The sequence below is a fragment of the Phodopus roborovskii genome, unplaced genomic scaffold (assembly GCF_943737965.1).
Source record: "Phodopus roborovskii unplaced genomic scaffold, PHOROB, whole genome shotgun sequence".
Classification (NCBI taxonomy): domain Eukaryota; kingdom Metazoa; phylum Chordata; class Mammalia; order Rodentia; family Cricetidae; genus Phodopus; species Phodopus roborovskii.
The window spans coordinates 2,495,167-2,505,700 of record NW_026125572.1 but is presented as its reverse complement, the minus strand read 5'-3'; positions in this window follow the sequence as shown (position 1 = coordinate 2,505,700).

The window sequence follows — 10,534 nt, the reverse complement described above, 5'->3', positions numbered from 1 at the left end:
ACAATATAAATATGGAAGGGACATGAATATAACACACACACACACACACACACACACACTGTGGAATATTACTTAACTAGGCAAAGATTTGTGCTGCAGAATATTACTTTGTGTGAAGAATAGGAGGTGTGTTACAATTGTTTCTGCTCTTTTTGTTGTTTTTTGAGACACAGTTTCTTTCTACAGAAAAAAAGAATTTCAGCACATTGCTTCTATAACAACAAAAACCTTGTGAACAATTTTGTCTCTTACCCTTAAGAACTGTGAAAAGGTAAATAGTCAAAGGTGTGCTGACATCCGTATTATGTGTGCTGATCATGGCTTTATCTACTGCCTACAAAGAACATGGGTAAAATACTTATTTGTAACTTTCTTACAGTTATAGTATAACTAACTCCCTTGGACACTGTTAAAGAGGTGTAGTAAGGTAAAGAGTATGTGGGATAATCCAGCATTTGCTGACCTGCTAAACAGTGATGGGTTTCTCACTAAGGTGGATTTTGGGCTGGGGAACTTTTATTACTGCTCTACAGAATAGAAGTTTTCGGCCAGGTCTTTACGGCAGTACTAAGGCAGAGGGATTATAGAGTTCCAGGACAGCTTGCTCTACATGAGGAGACTCTTTCAAAAATTTCAGAAACCCAAGTGTCTCTCCCAAAGTGGCAAAGGTCAATTTTGTTCTACTTAAGCAAAATAATAAATATGACTTAAAAAAAAGTCAACCATAAGTAAAATCTTTAAACTGATCATTAATCTTCAAAGAACATATTTCATTACAAGTTCCTAGTTTATGGAAATATCTTCTAGAAATAACCATTAAGGATTTGTCATTCATACACAATATTTTATCATGTATTTACACCTTTTAAAATATTAATGCTAGATGTTTTGCTACACAAAGCAAGCTGTAGGGGCAAAGATATCGGTTGCGATGGTATCTCACTTACACAGGGTTGTCACGGTCAACAAATAAAAAGTGGAATGTCACACTGAAATCAAATATAATTTGATATCCCCACCACCTTTTTTTTTTAATCCGGTAAACCATTAGTTGGGGGGGGGGGATAAATTGAAGTAGCAGCAAAGTAACTGGAAAGGCAGGCTTATTTTAGAAAGTAATTTCCAGAATGAATTCTGAGCGTGGGAAAATCCTTCCTGTGTGGAAACACAGAAAGGCAAAGGTTTTCATTCCCAAGAAACTGAGGCATCCAGGAACTAGAGCAGTAAAGAGCTGGGGAAGTGTAAGGGAGATCTTGTTAGTAGGCTTGAGAAAAAGCAAGCTTGGGGTTTTGAAAAGCGTTCTAAGGAGTTTGCACTTTGTCCTAAAATTAGAGCTATGCCCAGCAACTGTAAGCATGTCAATTTGACTCTGACTTGAAGATTGGACTATGGGAGGAAGGGTATTGGTATTATTCACGCAGAACTGAAGATGTGTGAACTGAAGCAGTGGGAAGCCAGGTTCAATAACAATGCCATTGGAGACAGTAGCCCCGCGACTCTAAATGGGTAAGGCGGCTGCGAACACAGAAAACATTGAAGAAACTGGCCACCTGTCAACTGCTCCATTTAAGGTCAAGACTGTTAGATTTAAGAAGGCAAAGACACTGTCAGAGGCTGAGGTCAACCGAGGTCGCAGCTAGTTAAGAGAGGATGATGGCCCAGGGTCCCGGTTGAGGTGATCCAAGGGTCTCAGTTTTGCTTTGCCCTTGTAATAGGTCGAGGGTCAAGGGCAAGAGAAGTATTTAGAGGCGGGAGGCCAGTGTCCCCAAACAGGAGAGAGGCGAGGCAAGCCTATCGCTGGGACCAATCCTTTGCTAAAGCACGCTTGATTGACAAGGCCACGTGACAAAGGGTCCGCGCTGAGCGGGTGGCGAATCGCTGCGGGGCGGTGTCCAGGGCACTAACCCGGAACCGGTTTGGGACTCGATTCCCATTGTGAGACCTGGCCTGGGGCGGGCTTTCAGACAGAGTGGCAATCCTCCCTGGACCAATGGCTTAACTGCAACGCATGAGCAGCAGCCATCTGAGCCAATAGGGGTAGGCAGAAGTTGATGGGCGGGGACTCCATGAAGCCTCTCTTTTTCAGCACCCTCAGGGGGCGATCCTGTGATGGTGCTGCCGGGGTCGCAGGTGAGTGTTGTGTTGCAGGAGAGCAGAGGGTCGGGGAGCTCGAAGCACAAGGGAAGACCTCGCAGGGGTAGGTCCCGTGGGGCGTGCTCATTGCGGGCTTTGGTTTTGGCCTTGCAAAGCACGGGATCATGAGGCTGGGAAGAAAAGTCCCACGCGCGGCTATCACCTGACTAGGGAGGAGGGGAAGGAGCCCTGGCCTCTGCAGAAGTGATGGGCACCATGGCGGGGCTCTCACTCACCATTCAGAGAGGAATCCCTCCAAGTTGCATGGACTCCAGTTGGGCAAAGTAGCCTCCTGAGTCAGACGCTAACCCCTCCCCCAACCCCACTCTCCATTTCGAGATCCCCATCTTCCCGGGGGAGGGGGGGGGGGAAGGGGTCAGGGCTGCACCTTCACACCGTAGTACTTCCTAGAGGGAGACCCTTAAGTAAACTTCAGTTGTGTTTACCACCTCAAGTTTTGGAGGAAGAAAAGTTGTAAGAATGTTGGGGAAGGAAAATCACTCTTGAAATGAGATTGGGGTAGGATAAGAATGGAGGAGTGTTTTCCTTCTTAACTGCTTAGTGAATTTAATCTTTTTTCTTCCTTTCTTATATTTTTCTTTTTTCTTTCACCTAGGTTTTACTGTTCTTTTTCTCAGGTCTCTTAGCTCTGTGTTAGGCACAACCTAGAAAGATCATAGTAATTGCTAGTCCCTAGGGGGATGATGCCCAGTTAATTCTACGTCATTGATGGTTTTGTGTGTGTTGCATAACATTTCTGTTTTCTAACAGAAGAGTAGAGAATGATTGTGGGATGAAAGTCCAGGAAAACAGCAGTTGTCTGAGTTTTGGACATTGGGGGTCTGAGAGTTATAACTTGTGACTGTCAAGTTTTTTGGTGTAAGAACAGGATGGAGACAATAAAGTGCTTGACATCAGAAATGGCTTACTTACACATTTTGTGCCTGTCATTTCCCTGACATCAGGAATAGTGCCACAGACAGAGTAGGAGCTCAGTAAATACTTTTGGGGGAACTTAACTTGGGAGTAGGGCACAGAAAACCAAACTTCTCAAACATAGATGGCACTGTAGTACAAAGAATGGGACAGACAGACAGACACATTCACACTAAAATAGCTTTTGTTTTTGTGACTATAGCTAACAAATTTTACCTTAGGCTGTACTGAGCTAGAATTTCCTGCATTTAGTAATGTCAAGGCTTCAGGTAAAAATTTTTCCTGGATTAAGCTAAGACCAACCAGAAATCTAAGGTGGGATCTGTATTAGTCAGGGTTCTCTAGAGTAACAGAACTTATAAAACAAATCTCTCTCTCTCTCTCTCTCTCTCTCTGTCTCATATGTATGTATGTATGTATGTGTTGTGTGTGGGGATTTATTAGAATGACTTACAGGGTGAAGTCTCACGAATTCAACAGTGTGGCTAGCTATGAATGAAAAATCCAAGAATCTAGTCGTTGCTCAGTCCACAAGGCTGGGCATCTCAGCGGGTCTTCACTATACACCAGAATATGGAAGTAGACTCTTCTAATGCCCGTGAAGGAATGGACTTGCTAGTGAGGTGGGAGCAAAGGCTTCCTACTTCTGTGTCCTTATGTAGGCTTCCAGCAGGTCTCAGCTCAAGATCCAAACTGGAAGTTGACCTTCCTAGTTCAAATTAAGCAAAAATCCCTCAGAAATATGCCTTCCACTTTTGGGTTTTAGTTAATTCCAGATGTAGTCAAGTTGACAACCAAGAATGCCATCACAGGTCCTAGTATCAAGTCTGTTGGGGTTAGAAATGCTTGGAAGTGTATTATATTAATGAAATGGTTCATTAGCTCAGCACAGCTCAGTTGGAGACAAAGGAATACCATCTGTAAACCTTGGGGGTAAAGCCTATGCAGTTGGCAGCAATACAGTTTGAAAACATAGTTTCTGGTAGGTTAAAAGGGCTACTATTTGTGTCATTTAACAATGCCATTAGAACAGTCCAGGTAGCTGGGCATGATGGCTCACTTATGTTGGTACTCAGGGCCAGAGACAGACAGATCTCTGTGAACTTGAGGCCACCTTGGCTTACAAAAGTGAGCTAGTTCCAGGCCACCCAGGGCTGTTAACCCTGTCTCAAAATGACAAGAAACTAGTCCAATTAGTAAATAATAAGTTGATCTTGGATTTTTGAGAGCAACAAAATCTGAAGGTGCATACTGCATAAAATTCTATTGTTTATGGCAGTCATTTCATTAAGGGCTTTAATCTGTATATATTATTTCAGTAACTGCCTCCATATAGGAGGAAAATTCCTTGAATTGAAAGGAAAAATTGACCTTTTACAGTTGCTTTTTTCTATTTCAGTACAGTTTCTCAATCAAGTATAGGATCTTACTAAGCCTTTGTTAAAGAGTTCCTGGTGTTAGTCCTCAATCCAGTTTTCTTGCTTTGATTTCTGTCCTTCATTGAGTCTTTTGTTGTTTATGACCCAAATTGCCAATTCTCTCTCAAAATCTTTCTTGGATCTTATCAAAGACTTTTGAGTCTTGACACTCACTATAGTTAGTGTTCTAATATTTGCTACATGTTCCGGCTAATCATCCAGTAAAGAAATAGTAATCATGTCCACTTCTGAATTAAGAGATAACAGTGGTAGCTGGCACTTGTGGTGAGCTTACTATATATCCATCATTATAAGGTTAATTAGATTAACTCTCTTAATCCTTAAGTGCTATGAGTGTTTATTCTAGTCTCATCTAATAAACGTGCTTGGGAGATTCATTTGCGTGACACCAGAGGGCTGATAAGTGATAGAATTGGCAGACAAGCCTACGTAGTAATAACACAATCTTTAGCTTCTGGACTCCATTGTGATTTTTTCATGTATTTTCCGTATGCCTCTCTTTTACTGTGAGCTACCTGGTAGATAGCAGGAGTAATATATTTATTATATTTTATTTTTTTTTCATGCCTGGAACAAGGTACTTGATTATAATATGAGCTGGTAGTGTATATCAAGGACATAAGGGCCTAGGGAATTGGCTTACTCAGTAAAGCGCTTGCTGCACAAGGACGAGGAAGTTCCTAACACCCGTCTGACTCAGAAAATAAGGTAGAGAGTGATGGAGGGAGATATTCAGCATTCAAGTCTCCAAGCATGAGTATGCACACATGCATGTGCGCGCGCACACACACACACACCAGACTTCAGTGTGAAAGCTTTCTGAACTGTTGACACAAACTGAGGATGAGTTTGATTGGCAAGACAGAAGGGCAGACACCAGAGGTGTTGGGTGATACCTCAGTAATACATGGGTGGTAGTGCTAAGACAGGGCCTGTAACAAGCAGAGCTATGCTGCTCAGTACAGCAGCACATAGCCATATGTTCGATTGAGCACAGAAATATGATTAGTCCAAGTGGAGGTCCAGAACATAAAATATATTTCTGGGATTAGAGTAGAGATCTAACTCAGTGGTAGAAAGGTTGGCTTTTACACGCAGGACTGTAGGTTTAATTCCCAGCAAGAAGTTTAGAAAATACTGGTTTGAGATAACTTATTTATATAAAAATAATGCAATGTATCTCAATAGCTTAAATTAGTTTTGTATTGAAATAATCTTTGGGGTATACTGAAGTAAACTAATTCATTTTTACTTGGTTTCTGATATGGCTGTCAGGTAAAAACATTTATGAGCTGTTGTGAGATTTAGAGCAGTCTCCTAGAGAATGGTGCTATGCTTGTGTGCTCATGTGCACACATGTTTATTGGAGGGGGCAATCGAGAAATGATGTGCAGGCAGGAACTTGCTACAGGAAGAGCAGGGGTAGGGTGAGCTATCACGATAGTGCTGTGGAAGGCCTCCTAGGCAGGGTTTTAAGCAGATACCTACCTCAGTTTTGATGAATGAGTGTTTCTTATTTAATCAATCTGACAATGAACCTTAACTTCAAATCTAGTCAAAATTCTAATAGAGGAAGAAACAGTTGTCTAAATACATTCTCCTTATAAATCTGGTTCTCAAAAGAGGGCTACTCTTTTAATGTGAATACGCTTAGTTTGCATTTGATGAGTTTCCAGCGAATACTTCTCTTGAGTTGGTTCTTAAAAAGTAGACATGATCTCTTTTTAGTATCTTCATTCTGCTGTGCATTGTTCTCCCTTAAAATGAACTGACTTTTCTGTTCTGGAAGCCCTTTCTTAATGACCTCTGAAAGGGAACTATATAGCAACTGCTGTACCTGCATGCCTTGCTTTCTCTACCTCCATTTTTTGTTTGTTGTGCTTAAGATGGGCTTTATTCTGTTGCCTGGACTGGACTTGAACTCCTGGGCTTAGGTGATCCCCCTTCCTCTGTCTCCTGAGTGACTGGTATAATGGGCTTTTTACTGATTTCCCATATGTTAGCCTCCAGGCATTGTTCACTTTGTGAAAAGCAGTAAGTACAAACTGTGAAACCGAGTAACTTTAGAATGTATACTGGGAACTGGTCAGGGTGGCTCTCGTCTGTAATTCCAGTACTTAGCATTCAGGAAGCTGAGACCGAAGAATTGCCTGTTAATGGCTGGCCTGGGCTAATGCAAAGCAAGACCCTGGCCAAAATAATGATAATGATGGAGGCGATGATGACAACTCTATTCTAAATTCTTAGTGAATAAAACAAGTAATTTTAATGTTGATGACATTTATAGTGACTTGAATATATGGGTTTACATATAATTTATTAAAATTAAACCTCAGATTTTTACTTGAATACAAATACTGGGAAATTTCAAACTACATGTGGATCTCCTTGTATTGATATTGGGCAGTGCTGTTTTAGTATTTCTGTATTTAAAATTGTACTTGAGGAGCTATAGACTTAGAAAATGTAACTTTGTGTAATAAAAAATCCTTCATAACTTGTCTTATGATACCAAGTTCCATGGCTAAAGCAGAAACACCTTGTCCACCAGTTAGAACTAGCAATGGAGTTTGGAGAAAGTAGCACATTTTATGTTCACATATTATACTCATGCATGGACATATACATTTCCTTTTTCACTTTAATTTAAAAAATGTTATTTGTTAATGTGTGTGTGAGAGAGTGCAGGCCATCTTGCACCTAGGGTGGAATGGGCCAGATGATAACTTTGCAAGTCAGCTCTCTCCACCATTACATAGGTTTCTGGGATCAGACTCATGGTGTATTTGTGCAGGAAGCTCTTTTATCCTCTGGGCCATCTTGATAGCCCTTCCTTTTGCAGTTTGTTTTTCCTTTGCATTCACATTAGTATTATAGTGCTTTCAGAAATATCTACACACAAATATGGTAATTGTTCCATGTGGCTTTTGTTCCCCCCACTCTCCCCCCCCCAGTGCCTAGTGCACTTACCATTACTGCTTTGTATGTGTTTAACACCATTTTAGTTCTCGTTTATTTTGTAAGGCTGTCTGACATCATGTTTTAGCTTTTCAAAATGTCTCCAGTGACATTCTTACTGTTAGAAAGGCATAGTGGAAATGTACAAACTGACTTAGTGGTGCCCATTCTGTATGGAGAGATACCTTGCCCAGCCTACACACAGGGTTGTGGGGGTGGAGAGGTGCCTTAGTCCTGCCTCAACTAGATGATAGGGCAGACTAAGGGAGGACTTACCTTCTCTGGGGAGCACATGGGAGGAGGGAGGAGTGGAGGGAGAGGGAACTGAGATTGGTATGAAAGAATAAATTGATAAAAAAGGAAAAAAGAAAGAAAGAAAAAGAAAGGGTTAGTGAAGCCAGTTTGCTGAAGAGCCATTTAGCCCCTAATGATGTGGCATGGTCTTCACTCAGCCATAGCCACTATGTGACTATACTGTCACCTCATGTTTTTCTTTTTTTAAATTTACTTTTTTTATATATTTATTTTTTCTTATTTTACATATCAATCCCAGTTCCCTCTCCCTCCCTCCCATGCCCCTGACACCTCTCCCATCCCATTCCCCCATGCCCTACTCCACAGGGAGGCTGATGCCTTCCAGGAGGGATCATCAAAATCTGTCAAGTCATTTGGAGTAGCGTCTGCCTTTATGCTAAGGGAGTATCCATCCATGGGGAATGTGCTCCCAACGTTCTTTTTTGCACCAGGGATACATCCTGGTTCCACTGTCAGAGGTCCCTTAGACTGCCCAGACCTTCTTCTAACTGAGACCCATGTTCAGGGCGTCTGAGTCGGTCCAATGCTGGTTTCCCAGCTATCGTCTGAGGGTCCATTATCTCCCCCTTGTTCAGGTCAGCTGTCTCTGTGGGTTTTTGTAGCCTGGTCTTGGCTCCATTTTTTGCGTTAATCTTGTATCCTGCTATTTTGCTGAAGGTGTTTATCAGGTGTAGGAGTTCCCTGGTAGAGTTTTTTGGGTCGCTTATGTAAACTATCATATCATCTACAGATAGTGACAGTTTGACTTCTTGCTTTCCAATTTATATCCCCTTGATCTCCTTTGTTGTCTTACTGCTCTACCTAGAACTTCAATTACAATATTGAAGAGATGGAGAGAGTGGGCAGCCTTGTCTTGTTCCTGATCTTAAAAGGAATAGCCTTAATTTTCTCTCTATTCAGTTTGATGTTGGCTGTTGGTTTACTATATATTGCTTTTATTATTATGTTTAGGTATGTTCCTGTTATCCTTGATTTCTTCAAGACCTTTATCATGAAAGGGTGTTGGATTTTGTGAAAGGCTTTTTCAGCATGTAGTGAGATTCTTTGTCATTTTGTTTATATGGTGGATCACATTGATAGATTTTCATATGTTGAATCATCCCTGCATCCCTGGGATGAAACCTACTTGGTCATGGTGGATGAATTTCTGATGTGTTCTTGGATTTGGTTTGCCAGTATTTTATTGAGTATTTTTGCATCGACGTTCATGAGGGATATTGGTTTGTAGTTCTCTTTCTTTGTTATGTCTTTGTGTGGCTTGGCTTCCAAGGTGATTGTATCCTCCTAAAAAGAGCTTGGTAATGAACCTTCTGCTTCTATTGTGTGGAACAATTTGAGGAGTATTGGTATTAGCTCTTCTTTGAATTTCTGGTAGAATTTTGCACTGAAGCCATCTGGCCCTGGGCCATCTGGGTTGGGAGGTTTTTGATGACTGATTCTAGGGGTTATAGGTCTATTGAATTTGCTTATCTGTTCTTGATTTAATTTTGGTAAATAATAGCTATCCAGAAATTTGTCCATTTGAATTTTCAAATTTTGTGGAATACACATTTTCAAAATATGATCTGGAAATTATTTGTATTTCCTCAGTGTCAATTGTTATGTCCCCCTTTTCGTTTCTGATTTTGTTGATTTGCATGTTCTCTCTCTGCTTTTTGGTTAGTTTGGATAAAGGTTTGTCTGTCATGTTGATTTTCTCAAAAAACCAACTCTTTGTTACATTGATTCTTTGTATTGTTTTCCTAGTTTACATTTTATTGATTTCAGCTCTCAAATTGATTATTTCCTGGAGTCTACTCCTCCCGGGGTGAGTTTGCTTTTTTTGTTCTAGGGCTTTAAGTTGTGTTGTTAATTCTCTAATATGACTATCCTCTGTTCGTCGTATTTTTCCCATAGCCACCGATCCTTCATTTTCCTGACTTATTCCTTAAATTATCCTTTATCCCTTTTTATATCCCATCTGGTCACTTTTCATTTTATACTTTTTTTATAATCTCTCATTTGTTAGACACAGTGCCATGTACAAGAGACCTTTAGAGTCGGTGAGTTGGGAGTATAAGTGACAGAAGGAAAAAAGCAAAATATTGGCATCACTCTTTCCTTCAAGTGTCCTACAGAATACCATGAAGTAGTATCGTGAGGTTGGCTTAATGACATACAAATCAGTTGGTTTCAGTATTCTTCATATTAGATGAGTGTTCCATGTCTGGAAATGTAGATCACTTGATAGAGAACTTGTGAAGCATATATGAGGCCCTATGTTTGATTTCATGCATTAATAAACCATGCCTGTGATCCCAAAGCCTCAGAAATGAAGGCAGAGTGATCTGAAGTTCAAAACCAACATCAGTTATATAGTCAGTGTGAGGCTAGATGGGTTACAAGAGACCCTGTCACAGTAAATTAAAAATAATTTAATTGTAAGTATTCTAAAATGTTTCCTAAGCATATTTATGTTAGGTGTTAAAATATCCAATTAAAAATTTTTATTAGAAATTATTTGATACATACTAAAATAATGTTAGCTTGTTTTTTTTTTTTCTAGTGGACTAGCTGCTTATACACTTAGTCCTGACCTGTAGGCCTTGTAATACTTTAGTTTTCAGTGCTGTGGAATAAATACTGTCATTTTGGCTAGTTTCTAGCCTGCCATGATATCTCAGAAAGTGGAGTATGGGTGTATATTTAACAGTTTTGAGTTAAACACACCTACATCCCTGTTTCTCAAATCAGGAACAATATCAGCATTGCTA